General features: G+C 41.3%; 1 long non-coding RNA gene across 2 annotated transcripts in view; it reads left to right on the plus strand.

Annotated features, from left to right (window-relative positions):
• The window catches only part of LOC114227803 (uncharacterized), a 54,855-nt gene that overhangs the window by 21,274 nt on the left and 17,114 nt on the right, over positions 1-16,467 (plus strand). The window lies entirely within an intron of this gene.

A 16,467-nucleotide genomic window follows, 5' to 3' on the forward strand; every position in this document is an offset into this window, starting at 1 on the left:
CGAGAACCATTGATTGGCTGCCTCCTGCATGACCCCTACTGGGGATCAAACCCACAACCCCAACGTGTGCCCAGACCTGGAATCAAACCAGCAACCAACTGAGCCACACTGGCTAGGGCCAGAAAGTAATATTTGTAAAAATCAAATGGATTTTTCAATACTCATATATTAAGTTCATGTACTTTATATAGCTTCACTGGTTCTCGCTCATCGATGTTTTTTCCTTTCCTTCCTCTCTCTCTCTTTCTAAAATCAATAAAAATATATTTAAATAAATAAGTAAATAATTACTTTCTGGCTATTTCTCAGCTGCATTTCCCTTTGTGCCCAGATATTCTGGCTGTATACAAAATTTTAACAAGCTTAAGCTGAGTTTCCTGCTCATAATATATTGTAAACAATGCATCAGAAAAAGCAAACCCATTAGAGTGAGCAAGAAGTCACAATTGATTGCCAAATTGTGCTGGAGGATGCAGAGAAAAGAAAAAATGCATATTCAAGAACTACAAAGAAACAAACATTGCAGTAGCCCAAGGCCATTTTGTGTAGGGGAGGAGCCCTCTCCACCCTCATTGAAAAACATTTCTGTATTACAATCCTGCAGGGCAATAGGATGTTTATAATGTTGACCCTGAATTGCCGAGCAAAATAAAGGCAAAATCATGACAGGTAACCTCTGTTTAAGAGGCAGAGAAGCATTCAATGTGTTTTAGAAATATTTTCAAATAAAATAGTTCAAATCAGACACATTCAAGGGCTCTAATGGGTAAATCATAGTTATCTAGAAAACTCATTTTTGTGAAACACCATATTTTATGATAATGTCAAATAAGTCAGGTGTGTTATGTGGGGAGAGCTGAAGAGTACAGATGATACAATCTTGATTTGATAGACATACTGAAATATTCAAGAGACATTATTTCCTCAAATAAAATCTAACAATAGTATATTGTCTCGGTTTCTAACGTGTCTGGAGTTGGGAATTAGGGAGAGGGAGACAAAAATAGGACTCTATCTTATATACAAAATGTTTGCACCTACAATTGGGAGGCTCTGGGGAAGATAAATTCTCCAACCTGTGTAAAGTTCAGACAGTCTGATCAACAACAGATTGAAGTAATTCAGTTAGCAAACATTTTCAGTAGAGTAAGGAGTTGCATTTAAACTAAAATCCGGGGAAGAAAACCATAGCGTCCTGAAAAGCTTGGCTCACCATGTCTCAGGATCGTATCGGGCAGACAGAAGGGCACGCCAATCATGCGCACACCCCTTCAGATTCACCTGGCGTCCCTGTAGGACAGCGAGGATATTTCCTCCTCCCCTGTCATTAGATTTGTTTTTGTCTGCCTTCTCAGGTACTATGGAGATAAGTGCTTTGAAATTACCCAGAGAGAAGTAGATTAGTGGTTTTGTTTTTCAAATATCTTAGGAAAAGATTTGAAAATTATTATTTGTAAGGTTGTAAGTAGATACTTAATGAAGCATGGCAAATTGAATATCCCCTCTAGACATACCGAATTAGCACCGTAGACCAAAGACCCACAAAATAAAACTATTCTAAGCTAAAGGCAGAAATCCTCAGGCTTCCTCACTTACCTCTGCTTCCCAAATTTCACTTCTGGGAATGAGCCCTATGGTCAGTTGAGCACACTGTTTTGAGCTTGCTCTCTGTCTCAAAGGGCCTGATGAAGGCTATGAGATGCTGGGCAGTATCTTGTCTGTCATCAATTTGGGGACCTTCCCCACAGGCTATTCAGTCTCAGGGTCTCAGTCATTACACAACTTTTTCATGAATCCTGTGTGATAACTATCTACAGTGATGTGATCAATGAGAATTAGCAATGATGACTTGGGCTCCTCTAAGGACTCAAAGAATCCTTGTAAGTTCTGTGATAAAGAATTGCTTGTGGTAAAATGACAGTCCAACTCAGAGACATCCCACCCCACTCCTATCTGTCCCAGGTCGGATATATTTCCTTTATATCTCTGTGCCACAAATTCAATGGATGCGCCTTATTTTTAGGCCCAAGCCCCTACCTGTAATAATGGCTTCTCTTTACATGTTATTTTCTTAACTCTGACTCCATTGATGAAAGCCCAATTTTTTCACCTCTGGTTCACCAGCTTTGGGAGGGAGTGGACTCTTGGAGTTCAGTCCTGGTATGACTATGTAATAAATGCTTTGGAACTATCCAGAGAGAAGTAGATTAATGGTTCTCCCTACTCTAAGTCAATGATTGAATTGTTCTGGTGGTGAACTTGAATTATTGTGTGCTACCTCAGACTGTGCCCAGCTGGTTTCTATGTACTCATAATTGATGGAGGACTATAGCTCAAAAAAGTGAATGGAAATAACTACTGAGTAATTTTTAAAGACATTATGTTTGAAGCATGTCTATATGTTTGATCCACTGTGAACTTCAAAACAGTCTTGTGTAGAAGGTAGTACAGAGATTAGTTTTATCATCTTTATTTTATAGATGATTAAACTGAAGGAGTGACTTATTCAAAGCCACATATCTAGGAATTGACAGAAAGGAAAATGGCCTGAGACCATCTGGACCAGTGGTTCTCAACCTTTCTAATGCCGCGACCCTTTAATACAGTTTCTCATGTTGTGGTGACCCCCAACCATAAAATTATTTTCGTTGCTACTTCATAACTGTAATTTTGCTACTGTTATGAATAGTAATGTAAATATCTGTGTTTTCCGATGGTCTTAGGCGACCCACAGGTTGAGAACCGCTGCTGTAGAGCCTAAGACCATCGGAAAACACAGATATTTACATTACTATTCATAACAGTAGCAAAATTACAGTTATGAAGTAGCAACGAAAATAATTTTATGGTTGGGGGTCACCACAACATGAGGAACTGTATTAAAGTGTCACGGCATTAGAAAGGTTGAGAACCATTGGTCTGGACCCTTCATATTTCCTACTTCTGGCTGCTGCCTCTCAGCCATTCTAGAGTATCATGTGATGTGATATGCCAGCCAGCACCACAACAAATCAATGTTGTCCACTGGATGTGAAGGTGACGGTATGGATCCCAGGAAAAGCAGGCATGAAACCATTCATCTTCTTGTCCCTTATGTGACAATGACGGACATTTTCAAGCTGTTTGGGATTCATGAGTACAGAAGCCTTGAAATGAGATAAAACTAATTGGTCCCTCTGGCAATGAAGTCTTTGACTGGATGGCATCTGGGTCTATCTAATCAAGAGGACAATCATGGATAATGAATAGACTGATAGCTGCTTCCATTAAAGGGTAGAGAAAACCAGAAAATGCCTACAAATGTATGACATACCAAATAAAAAAATGTTATGTTATGGCTCCTCCTTATTTTATTTATTTTTTGTTCTTTTTTTTACTTTTTTTTTTTTCAATTACATTTGGCATTTAACATTATTTTGTATTAATTTCAGGTGTGCAGCATAGTGATTATACAATCATATACTTTACAAAGTGTTCCCCCTGATATTCCAGTACCCACTTGGCACCTTGCATAGTACAATATTATTGATTATATTCCCTATCTGTACTTTACATCCCCATGACTATTTTGTAACTACCAATCTATACATCTCAATCCCTTCACCTTTTTCACCCAGTTCCCCAAACCCCTCCCCTCTGACATCCATCAGTCTGTTCTCTATATATGAGTCTGTTTCTATTTTTTTGTTTTGTTTTGTTTATATTGTTCTTTAGAGTCCACATGTGAGTAATATCATATGGTATTTGTTTTTCTCCCTTCATTATTTTAAATCTGATGAAATGAATGAGTTTACTTATAGTATGTCTTCCCTCTAGAGCAGAAATTCTGGGATGAAACTGGCAAAGGCCAGGAGCAGATGATTGTGTTACTGATTCCGGCCTCCCATGCTCACCCTCAGGTCAGAAGCACATTTCAAAGGAGTCAACTTCCCCACTCCTGTGCTCCTGCTAGCTCAATTAGAAGGGCCAGCCTGGCCTTTTCATCAAGCCCTGTGGGAAAACCCTTTGATAACCATGGGGTGCTAAGGCTGCTGGAGAGAAAGAATGAGAAGCTGGCTCCAGCCGAATATTTGATCTCAGAGTTGGGTCGTGGTGAGAGCAGACACCACCTATGAGGATAGTTACATGCCAACTGTGGTGATCAGTCCTTCAGTCTCTGCCAGGCTGACTGGTTCGAATGCAGGCATTTACCTTAGCTACACCTTGAATGACGGCCTCTGTATCACAGTGGCATACTCAGTGTGAGCCTGGAGATCTAGATAATCATGCCAGGGCTGCTTTCTAAAGCATGAGGCTTGCTCAGGCTCTGTGTTCGGGCTTCCTGCTGAAAGTGTTACAGAGGACAGGTGTGTTGTGAAACAGACCCCAGAACCTGATTGAGGCACTAAAGCCTTTCAATTGCTCAAGCCCACCCCATCCTTACCCAACTACCACTTCTCACTTAGATCCTGAGAGTACTGGCCTTTTCTCACTTAGATCCTGAGTATTTTTATTTTAACTGAAAGAGAAAAAATAATGATGGAGAAATGAAGAGTAAAACAGGGCACCAGGGCAGATAGAAGAATGAAAACCAGGCAGATTTTTAAAGGGCTTATATACGTGGGCAAAAACAATTCTTAAAACCAGGCCCCATGTGAAAAAAAAGCCTCTTCTTTCCTTTGTGCTCTTGACTTCAGACAGCCAGGTTTCCTTCAGGACAGACTCTACCCTCATCCACCAATATACACCCACGGTTGACCTCACTACCTCTAGTGCTTGAACAGTACACTGAGGACAGTAGGTTCCCAGGAGTGCGTGGTAGAAAAGCCAAGTGCTATCCCTCAGAGAGCAGCAAGGCATGCAGTCCCCTCCCCTGTGCTAATAAATGACCATTACACTGTACACAGAGCAAGCCTCCCTTGGAGGTATCTGCCGGAAGCCATTTCCAGCATGTCATAATTGCAAGAGTTTCATCGAAAGGGTGATGGAACCTGGGAACTCAACAAGGGCTGAGTCACATATGTTGTTGCCTGTTGGGAGTGGCTGAAGGCATTTCCCCAAACCAGAAAAGGATGCATTAAATTGATTGTTTGCTGCCAGACAGCTCAGGGCACCTTAATCTGCATGTTATTGCCTCCTACTGGCCAAGCACCTGAACAGCCTTAGGCTATTCCCCAATCTGACAATGCTTCTGTATGAAACCTTACCCTTTGAAGTGTATTATCTCCACCTTGCCTTAGGACAATTTGTGTTAATAAAAAGCAAGGGGTCCTGAGACAAGGAGAACTTGGTTTCTTCAGCCAGGCTCCTCTGCCCCCACAAAATGCCTTTCAAAATTATGTTTTGTATCTGGACTCCTAATGAATTTATGCACAGCCCCTTCTCCAGATTGCTGAACCCTTCTAGATGCCAGATCAAGACCGCCAGCATTAAATGATGCCCAACATCCGGCAGGTATCATAGTCTGAATGGAGCTGGACTCTCTCTGATGTCCACAGTAGACACAGAGCCAGCCTCTTCTGAAGTACTTTAGTAGGGAACAATAAGGGTACAGAATAAGGAATAAGGAAGTAGTCACCTAAAGTAGATCAACCTCTTCATCTCTATTTGGTCCATCTTTTCAGAAGCCACAAGATTGAAATATGGGAGACATTGTATATAGACAATGTCTATATAGATAGACATTGTATTTGTCATAAAAATTAAGGAAATCATAACATTAGAATTAGTGCTTAGTCCTTATCAATATGCCATATGGTTCATGATTGCCCCTAAGAAGCCCCATATACAAAGATGCTAGAGGAAAGCAACAGATTCAGGTTCATTTCAACTTGGGTTTATGAACAAGTGTGGTGCCTGACCACCCAGAAAAGGAACTTCAGAAATAATTTTGGCTCTCCTGGGCTGGGAGGATTAGAGTTTTGCCTAAATCAAATGGCATTAGTGGCAGTCAGATAGTGTCATTTAGAACTACTACCAGGAGATAACAGGTCATCTCCTATGTGGTTTGCAAGCTATTTCAGAAACATTTGCTTCTGTAGCAATGCATGCTGCTCTGTGGGGTCCACATGAGTTGTTTTCATTTTCACAAGGTAGTATTCTGCTGGGACAGAAATGGAGGAATAAATTATTTTTTCTGGCTAATAGATCAGACACCTTCCTGAATCAAGTATTGTTGCTGGCAGGATTGCCTAAAAGCATAACAGGTGACTCGTGGCATTTAAAACAAGGCCTGGTGTGGAGTTCCATTTTTACCTACTGTGCCGTTTGCACTAATGAGAGCTTCACAAAGAAGACCAATTTGGCCTGGGTGCTTCTAGCCACACCAAAGGGAGGAAGGAGACAGCTATTAACAGGAAGCCATATCACTGGGTTACTTTTATGAAAATAGAAAAACAAAGTGTTTACTGACTTGATTTTTTTTTTAAACCATTCTCTGTTAGGACCAGGAGGGCTTGAGCACAAGACATGCTAGGATGTGATCAAAGCCTGAGTTCAGAGAGGACCTCTGGGTGTGATCCAGGCTAGAATTCATGAGGGTGGGGTACATCAATTCCAGTGGAGCTGGAGTAGGGATATCCCATTCAAGGAGAGGACACAGGGAATCCTCCAGTCTGCGCTTGAACACTCAGAGCTCAAGTAGACATCAACATGACCTTGGAGATGGGACCATGGGAGGGGAAGACACCTGTCCTCTGGAGAAGCCCATTAACAAGCTCCATTAAGGGGTGGGACTTAGAGACTCCATGAGCTGCCAGTGTCCCAAGGCTTCATCCCAATGCCTATCGCCCTCTCTATGTGCTTTTATTTTGCATCTGTCCCAGCCTATAGGATCAGGGAAGGATTGAATCTGAGCCAAAGAAGACTTTACAATGTAATGTGACATCAAGGCTGGGGGATTAAGAAGAAATAAGTGAGGTGAGTCATGCAAATGAAGGATCAGATTTTATTTTATTTAACTTTATATCTTATTCATCATGGAGTTTGGGGGATCACATTTCTAAAAATATTGCATAAAGTACTGTTTATCTTAATTACTGAGTTTTAGTGAACACCCTTAAATTTTGTGCCAAAGGGGAGTGCCTCGCTTGTATCACCTTAGCTCCATGTGTTGACCCTTGCTTTATATTAAGATGTGATTTAAATAGCAACAGCCCAAACTGATGTTTCCTCATTGTATGCTCATGAAATTTAGGGAATGGTATCTTCAGGTGGTGTGGGAATGAGATGGTAAGCAGTCAACAAATTTCTGTGGCTTTGGTTTCTATTAAGTATTGGCCATCTTTGCGAGGTCATTTTTACACCTGAAGATTATTTAAAATCAGTTGATTTCTTTAAAAGTAGAAACCAAGCACAGGCATGTTTCAATTTAGCACTGAAAAAAAAAAAAAAAAGAAAAGAGAAGAAAGGGAAGACAGAAAGAATCCATTGATCTTAGATTGAAATGAATCCAGCAAGTGAATCCATTTGCTTGGCTTAGCAATGAAAAAAGCCTTTTTTAAAACATAAACATGAGAAATGGTTCAAAATTAATTTAAGAGCTCTTAAATGAGTTTACACCTAGTAAAATAGGAACATGGCAGCGAGAAACACTGTTCTGTGGAGAAATAGAAATTCTGTCCTACAGGGAGGACAGCAGCTCCGAGTTGCTGCTTGCTGTGCGGCCTGTGCTCAGACTCCACTGTGGTCAATAAATAGCCATCAGGCCTTCCAAAGGTTGGGCTGAGTCTGGGACCAGTGTGAACACAGTCAGGAGTTTTCTTTTTTGTAATAACCTGCTACCTTTTCCATTTCTTTTCCCTGCCCCTTTTATACCCTGTTCTTATGACCCTATGTGCTCTAGCCAGCAACCTGTGCTCTGGGGGCTTCCTTTTTCTTCCATCTCTCCCTCCTTAAGTCAGCATTACAGTTGGCTGTAGGTAAGAGAATCCCAGCTCTATTGGCTTGAGTAAAGTCGGGTCTACTTTCTTATGTTCTAGTTCATGCTGACAAGGATTATTTTAATTCTGGGCCTATTGTCAACCTGAGCAAAGTTGGATTACTAAAAAAAGAGGAGGAAAATGACTGTTGGTTAGACAAATTTTAGTTTCTGCTCCATACTCCATTAAATCTGACTGTTCAATGCTCTGTTCTTAAAACAATAAAGGCATCATAAAGTCTGTTCTATATGCTTTAAAATATATCATCTCATTTAATCTTTACAATATTCTTGTAGTTATTATTTTTGTTTCACAGCTCAAGAATCCAAAGCCTAATGAAGTTAAATGGTTTTCATAATGCATGGTAGAGCAAGAATTCAAAGCCCACTCTTTGGCTTTAAGTCTAATACTCTTTCTATTATATCAATGTGATAAACAGACATGTGACATTACATTAATGGTTTTTGGGGTAATAGTTGGAATTTTATGTCCCTCTTTTAGTGGTCACTACTTTATACCAGAGGAAAGAGTCTAACCATGGAAACTGGGAAATTATATAGGTTTTGATCAGGCAGAATATAGGTCTCAGCTGATGCTGGAGGCCTTAAAAAGAATACTACTGGTAAAATGGGTTTTGTGAGGGCTGCTGACAAACATACTTTTGATGGAGCAAGATAAATCAGGACCAAGGGGAGTGTTTAAAAGCATTGCTTATTTAATCATTGGTTAAACCTGCAACTTCTGAAAAGTTATGAAGTCCAACCATTAGCAGAAAGAAAATGCTTTTACAACTAGCTGATCACAAATTCACAAATTGGAAGGCATTCTATGCTAATGAAATAAGAGACAGAGAAAGACAAAACTGCAGGGTATCACTTTCATGTGGAATCTAAAAAGAAAAGTCAAATTCATAAAAACAAAGAGTAGAAAAGTCAGGTTGGTGCAAGGATACAAACTTTCAGTTATAAGATGAATAGAGGCAGTATATATTTTTTATGGATGAATAACATACCATCCTATATAATAAAGAGGTAATATTCAAAGTAACTCTCATGCCGTCACAAGATGGCTGCGCCCACAGCGGAGGTGGGGTTCCTGTAATGAGCAATCAGCAGGGACCTGAGGCTGCATGGCGCCAGGCTGGGGCGGGGGACCTGAGGCTTCACCCCCGGAACCAGCGCCTGGCTAGGGGACCTCAGGCCAAGCCTCCCACCCTGGCGCCAGGCAGGGGGACCTGAGGGTGCACCAGGGGATCTGAGGCTGCGCCCCCCACCTGGCAGGGCTTGACTGGGGACCTGAGGCTGCGCCCCTCACCCAGCGCCAGGCTGGGGGACCTGAGGCTGTGCCCCCGCCCAGCGGGGCTTAAGGGGGGGGAGGCTGGCTGGGTCTGAATCTCATCCAATGGGAGTGGGGCTGGCTGGGTCTGGGTCTTGTATGATTTTGAGGCACACGCAGGTGGGCGGGGACTTGACTCTGGGTTCCGTGGCACACCTCAGACTCTGAGAGGAAGAAGATTTTCATATACATTTTACTAATTTTCTTTCATTTCTGACACTTCTATTATAGAGAAAGGGCAAATAGCAATATTAAAATATTTCCTCTAATTAATTCCCTTTTAATGTGTATGAATTTCGTGCACCGGGCCACTAGTTTTATATATTTTCCTTTTCCACTTAAAAAATCTATTTATTCATTGATAGATACTTAGGCTGTTTCCATATATTGGCTATTGTGAGTAATACTCCAATGAAAATAATCATCTTCAAGATACTGACTTCATTTCCTTCAAATAGATACCCTTCTGGGATTGCTGGATCATATGGTAGTTCCATTTTTAATATTTTAAGGAGCCTCCCTACTGTTTTCCACAGTGGCTGCACCAATTTACATCCCACCAACAGTGCACAAGGCTTCCCTTTTCTCCACATCTTTGAAATGCATCTTGATTTTTCATCCTTTATTTTTATAAGTTAAATTCAGATATAAATAATTATATATATTGACAAAGGATGGCTACACTTAATGAGTTAAAAGACAAAGGGGGAAAAGTAACTCATTTCACTTAATGAGTTAACTCATTTCACTTAATGAGTTAAAAGACAAAGGGGGAAAAGTAACTGAAAACAGCTGTCTAACTAAGCAATGACTCTTTTTCTTGGTCTATCAATATTTAGGACTTGAATCAAGAGGGTGAGCTGCTCTCTCTGGATGCTGATGATTCTCAGAGCAGAACCTTATCGACTGATGGTTTGGGAGACAAGCTTCTCATATCCTCCAGAAGTAGTTTAAATATATGTGGGGACGAGTGTGGGTGTGTTATTACATTAGACAGCGGATGGCATGGTTTTACTAATGATACAAAGAGATCACACATGTCCCCCTAAAGGGAATTTATTGCCATTCTTCAGGGTAATGTTTTTGATATCAGAATATTTGTTATTTCCAGGGAGGTAATGTTTAAATAAATCAATTGTAATACAGTCTAGGCCTTCTCATGGCCCTTGAGGTTAAGTTCAGCTTTCAGAATTGGCTTTAAGCGATTCACTGCTTGTCTTCTTTTCTGGATTGATTCAGATAAATGAATGACATGGGCCTTGGTAGGTGGGCTTGTCCTGGGAGCTGCATGCTCATGTGGTGATGCCCTTCTGCCATCGCTGACGAGGATTCTTCTTTCTCCTCAATGTACTGCCTTCCTCGATACACACTTGGGCAGAACTGTCCAAGTGACCCAGATCTTAAGTCCAAGTGGAAGGAGGCCAAGGAAGCGCACAAGTGGCTCCCTCTGCTCACCTTCCTTGAAGTTTGAGATCCATGTACACTTCTCAGTCATTGAAAATAGATGTTGTTTTTGGAAAGTTTGCATGGAGGCTAGAAGACTTTTTTCCAAAATTAACCTGGAAAAAGTAAAGGTCAAAGAGATTAAGTGTATTTGTCCTGTTTACACAATGAAGGTTGATTGACTTGGGATCCAGGGGTACAAATAAAAATAAAAGTCATAAATTTGGTATGCATTGGAAAGCAAGCAGTGTTCCCAGGGAGATCAGCTCCCCACAGAGGACCATTAACCAGAAACTCCAGAGGACTTCCACCACAGACAACCTGTGGGACTAGTACAACCCTGAGCCCAGGTACATTCCCAGTTTAATACAACCAACTAGGAGCCATGGAATAGAGAATAAAGTGGAAAGAAGGACTAATCACCCAATTCCTTTTCCTTGGAGGCATCTGGGCTCTAGGGAGCTTAGAAAGATATTCTAATAGCAAAATTCCTGGATTCCAAATACCTCTAAAAAGAAAATAGTCCCATCGCTCTCATTTATGTGATGAAGGACCTTCGCAAGAGGAAAGAAAAGTCTCTAAGTCTCTTTGGATTCTGCCCTTTCCACTTTCAACATGTGTCCTACTTCCCAGGGAAGGCGGCTGGCACTTGCAGAGCTCATCCACAATCCTGAAGGTGCGTCCTCATTGGCTGACATGAGCAGGTCCTATTTGAATGGCTCTCCTCCCATCGCAAGGCCTTCACTCTCAGAACAAGGGAAGTTATCAGTCCTGCTCACAGTGCAAGCTCCCAGGATGCAAACAGGCTCCCCAGCCCTTGTAAATGTGCCTGCTTTCTATCTTCACTCTCTCAAACAGGAAGAAGAGAAATGAGTTACAAGGGAATTTGTGTTTATCAGTCTCTGGGAACCATTGTCTGTGGGGGCTGCAGCTGCAGCCTCCCTGACTGTTTATTTTCAACAGGCAGGAAGCTGGCGTGGGGGGTGATCTGCCTGTAATGGTCTGAGGCAGGACTGCTGGTGGATGGGCAGTGGCGGGGAGAGGGAGGAGAGGGGAGCACCAAAACAGCAGGGAAGCTCATTTAAATTCCAAAGATTTAAGTAAACATTTGCTATTTAACAACATTTGGCAACACAGTGGGGTCTCCAGTGGGGAAGATCTTTACATGACTTCCCACTAGTTCCCAGTAGCAGCCAGTGCCTCTGTCTCCTCTCTGTCCCAACCAGGGTGCTCTGAACACAAAGGAACCCTGGGATTACTCGGTGAAGCCACTCAGTATCCCCAGTACTGAGACTGCTCTTTCTTGCTTTGTGGAAGGACCTCAGCACCATCCACCTGCTGGTCTGCTGAGTGGAGACAGCGGTGTTTGAGAAGACATGGTCCAGAGCTGGGCTGTCCTGGAGCCTGTTCAAAGCCAACTCGATAGACCTTCTACAGTGGGCTCGGATTCGCATCTCCTTGGACAGTGAAATTTTTCTGTTGCCTATTATAAGAAACTAGAGGCCCAGTGCAGGGATTTGTGCACCGATGGGGTCCCTAGGTCTGGCCTGAGGGGATGGGGCAGAAACCGGCTCTCTGACATCCCCCAAGGATCCCAGATTGCTAGAGGGTGGAGGCCATGCCGAGGGACCCCACTAGTATACAGGGCCGGGGAGGGACTGTAGGAGGGCTCCAGGGTGTGTCCAGCCTCTTTTGCCCAGTCCCGATCGGCCGATACCCAGCAGCAAGCTAACCTACCAGTCAGAGCGTCTGGTGGTCCGTGAACGTCATAGCGACTGGTTGAATGGTCCAATGTCAGACACTTAGCATATTTTATTATATAGGATTTTTCTCTCAGTTCTTTTCTTTCTATAGCAGGTCCTCAAATAACATTGTTTCATTCAACATTGTCTTATTATAACATTGATGAGATGCCTAGAAACTTCATTCCTGTTTACATCAATTAGCCTATAGTAAAGTTGACTATATTATGGCTGTTTTGCCTCTGTTCCAAGAACTTAAAGATGATGTTAAGTGAGGACTTACTGTATTTCCTGCCTACTTCCTGGCCTCCGTTCCAATGGACAGTCCAGGAGTTCTCAATATTTTCAGTGTGAGGAGCTACATGAGTGATGAAAAACCAGTCTTGGTTCTTGGGAGCTGTCCTCAGAAGATCTGGAGTAAGGCCAGGAATTAGTATTTCTAATAAGAACCCAGAGATCTGTGATGCAGGAACCCTCAGCCTGTATAATCATAGTGCCATTTTAGCCATTGCTGCTCAAATTTGAGGAGTTATCAGTGACAGTATAATATCTGAATCCATTTTCAGCTTTATTGCTGTTATGTACTTTATAGTTTCCATTTCAGGATTTTAAAGAACAAAAACAAACTGAATACAAAATGCCAGAAAATCTTGCCACTATCTATTTTATCACTGTGTTTGAGTGAATTTTTAAGACATAAAAATATGTATCTAAATATTGCTTCACAAAGTCAACTTCAAACCAGAACTTTCATTTCAACAAGAATGAATCTAAGCAAAACTTTCAGAAAAAAATAACATTTGATCATGTTTACCCCTCTGATATTAAAAGCCTACAGAATGAAATATATTTGGAAATGGTAAAGATATAAATGGAATTCCTGTGAACTGTCAGACTTTCTTTCCAATCTATGAGGTTTGACTCTGTCTCTCTGCACCCCTGTCTCTCTGCATCTATCTCTCCTGTTTTAATTCAGTGAGAGAGCAAACCAGTTGTTCCTACTGGATTGGATTTTCTGCATTCAAGGTAGAGATGAGTCTCATGGTAAAGTTTACTTTAAAGGACACTGAATATTATTACATAGCAAAGGACACGTTTTGCTTTTTAAAAATATTATTCTGGTTAAAAAATTGATAGATTCCTGGAAAATTATGTATTGATTAGACCTAATTTTACATGTATGTAAAAGTTTGCCAATCAAGTGGAATTTTTAACCCTTTGTATGCCATAAGCATCTATAGACGCAAGCAGGATGGTTTCCGTTTTGGACGCGTGGCAGTTAACTGGTTAATACTCTGTGGTTTGGGGCTATCTTGAGGAAACTTGTGGCTATTTTATTGATAAAATGAGCACCAATTTGGTAACGTGGATAGCCATCCCCTAATTTAGCCTATGTACACATTTGGTCATCTGTACACTGTACTCTATAAAGTCAGGTACATGTGGCTGGTTTGAATAACTGTGGTCATGGACAATGAGACAATGATGAGCATGACTCACCTGGAGAATGGGAAGGAGATGGATCTGGCTGGAGTGGACAAGGAAGGAAGGAGGAAGCTGACATCAGTGTCAAGCACTGAGCTAAGTCTTTATATCTGCTATTTTACTAATTATCAAACTCCTACCAGGCAAGTTTTATTATCGTCCTCACTTTATGGATATAAAATTTTTTAGTTTAATGAAGTTGCCTAACGTCATGGAGATGGTAGGTAGCTGAACTTGGATTCCAGTCTAGACCTGATTCAGAACCCCAGGGTCATTCCATTGCCCAGGGTCTGCCTCTGGCACGGTGGAGAATGATCTACACGGGAGCTCGAATGAGTAGGCTGAGGGTTCTCCTCCTGTCTTGTAGTCATAGACTATTCCCTAAATAATGTATGTCTGTTTCAACAACATTCATCATCTAATCTTGTGAGGTCTGAAAATCACCCACTTTTTTAAGAATTTAATTTCTTTATTGTTTAAAGTATTATATGAGTCTTGTTTTTCCCCCATTGACCTCTCCCCGGCTGCTCCCACCCCGAGTCCATGCCCTCACCCCCTCTACTGTCTGTATTAATTGGTTATGCTCATATGCATGCAAATAAGTCCTTTGGTTGATCTCCTCATAGGTTGGACAGTCTTTTCAATGCTTCTATGTCTCTGGTTCTATTTTTGTTCATCAGTTTATATTGTTCATTATATTCTACAAATGAGTGAGATCATGTGATATTTATCTTTCTCTGGCTGGCTTATTTCTCTTAGCATAATGCTCTCCAGTTCCATCCATGCTGTTGCAAATGCTAACAATTCCTTCTTTTTTATAGCAGTGTAGTATTCCATTGTGTAGATGTACCACAGTTTTTTAATCCACTCATCTGCTGATGGGCACTTAGGCTGTTTCCAAATCTTAGTTATTGTAAATTGTGCTGCTATGAACCTAGGGGTGCATATATCCTTTCTTATTGGTGTTTCTGTTTTCTTGGGATATATTCCTAGAAGTGGGGTTACTGGGTCAAATGAAAGTTCCATTTTTTTTTAATTTTTTGAGGAAACTTCATACTATTTTCCACAGTGGCTGCACCAGTCTGCATTCCCACCAACAGTGCACGAGGGTTCCTTTTTCTCCACATCCTCACCAGCACTTGTCATTTGTTGATTTGTTGATGATAGCCATTCTGACAGGTATGAGATGGTACCTCATTGTCACTTTGATTTGCATCTCTCAGATGACTGGTGACTTTGAGCATGTTTTCATAAGTCTCTCGGCCTTCTGTAGGTCCTTTTTTGAAAAGTGTCTATTTAGGTCCTTTGCCAATATTTTGATTGGATTGTTTATCTTCCTTTTGAAATCACCCACTTTTATCCACCAAAACACATGGGGACCAGATCATCTAGGCAAGAAAATGGAAGTCCATCCATTGCACTGCTTTAAAGTAGCTGACAAAACTCTCAATGGATCAATGACATCATTGCATACTGCTTGTGGTCTCTGTATTTAGTTTGCAATAGCTTTTTGAGGTATAATTGGCATACAAGATTCACTTATTAAAAATTCACAATTTGATCATTTCCCCCCCCCCCTCTCTGTCACACACACACACACACACGATATCATAATAAAAACCAAGATAGTAATTATATCCATCACCCCTTTGTAATCACTCCCTTTACCCTTAACTAGAAAGGGCTCAACCACAATTTGAACCAGGCAGCCTGGTCCAAAGTCTATGCTCTTATCCAGAAAACTGTACTGCTTCTGCCGTTTGATTTAGAAATGCTATTCATGCTACTTTGATAAAAATAGAAAGGAGTAAAAGTACAGCAGGGTTTTAAAAAATGAATCCAGGGCCAGGCTTGGAATTAGAAAAAATGCTTGCTGATCTTACTCTCTAAAGCCTGAGACCTGGAGCATTGTGAGGATTAAATCTCTACCCATGTCTTGCATCAACTTTTAAAACGCATTCTTTGGCCGTGATTTTTCCCTCAGGAGATGGTATCAATGGGGGCTGTTTTTATTTGAACCTGGGAGGAATGGGCATTTTGGATGGTGCTTCTTTAATGTGTTTGTCCCAAGTAGATGATGGACATCTATCTCCACATTATTTTTTATGGACAATTCTGAAGAGCGGTAACCATAGTTACCTTATATACGAGCTGCTTGAAGTGACTTGTTCAATGGAAAATCTGAGCGGAAACCAGATTACACGTGGGAGAGAATGGAACAGGAGACTAAAAAGAAGGGAGGGAGTGAGAGCTGCAGGAGTTGGGGAGGAGGGGAAGGGAGCTGGGGTAAACAGGAAAGGAGGGACAGAGAGGTCAACTAAGTAGGCTCGCCTTCAAGTCGAGGAAAAATCACCAAGACCTTCTTAACTGAATACCATTATACTTCTGATCTGGAGTTTCTGTACTGTGTAATTTCCATTAATTTTCAAGTTTGGAATTTTCTTTTCTTTTTTACCTTTTGAGCCCTTTCTCCCATCTATCCCCTCTCCCCTCTCCCCCTCCTTGTCTGTGGAGACCACTAATCTGTTCTCTGCATCTATGAGCTTGGGTTTTGTTTGTTTGTT

This window comes from Eptesicus fuscus, chromosome 4 (assembly GCF_027574615.1).
Source record: "Eptesicus fuscus isolate TK198812 chromosome 4, DD_ASM_mEF_20220401, whole genome shotgun sequence".
Lineage (NCBI taxonomy): Eukaryota > Metazoa > Chordata > Mammalia > Chiroptera > Vespertilionidae > Eptesicus > Eptesicus fuscus.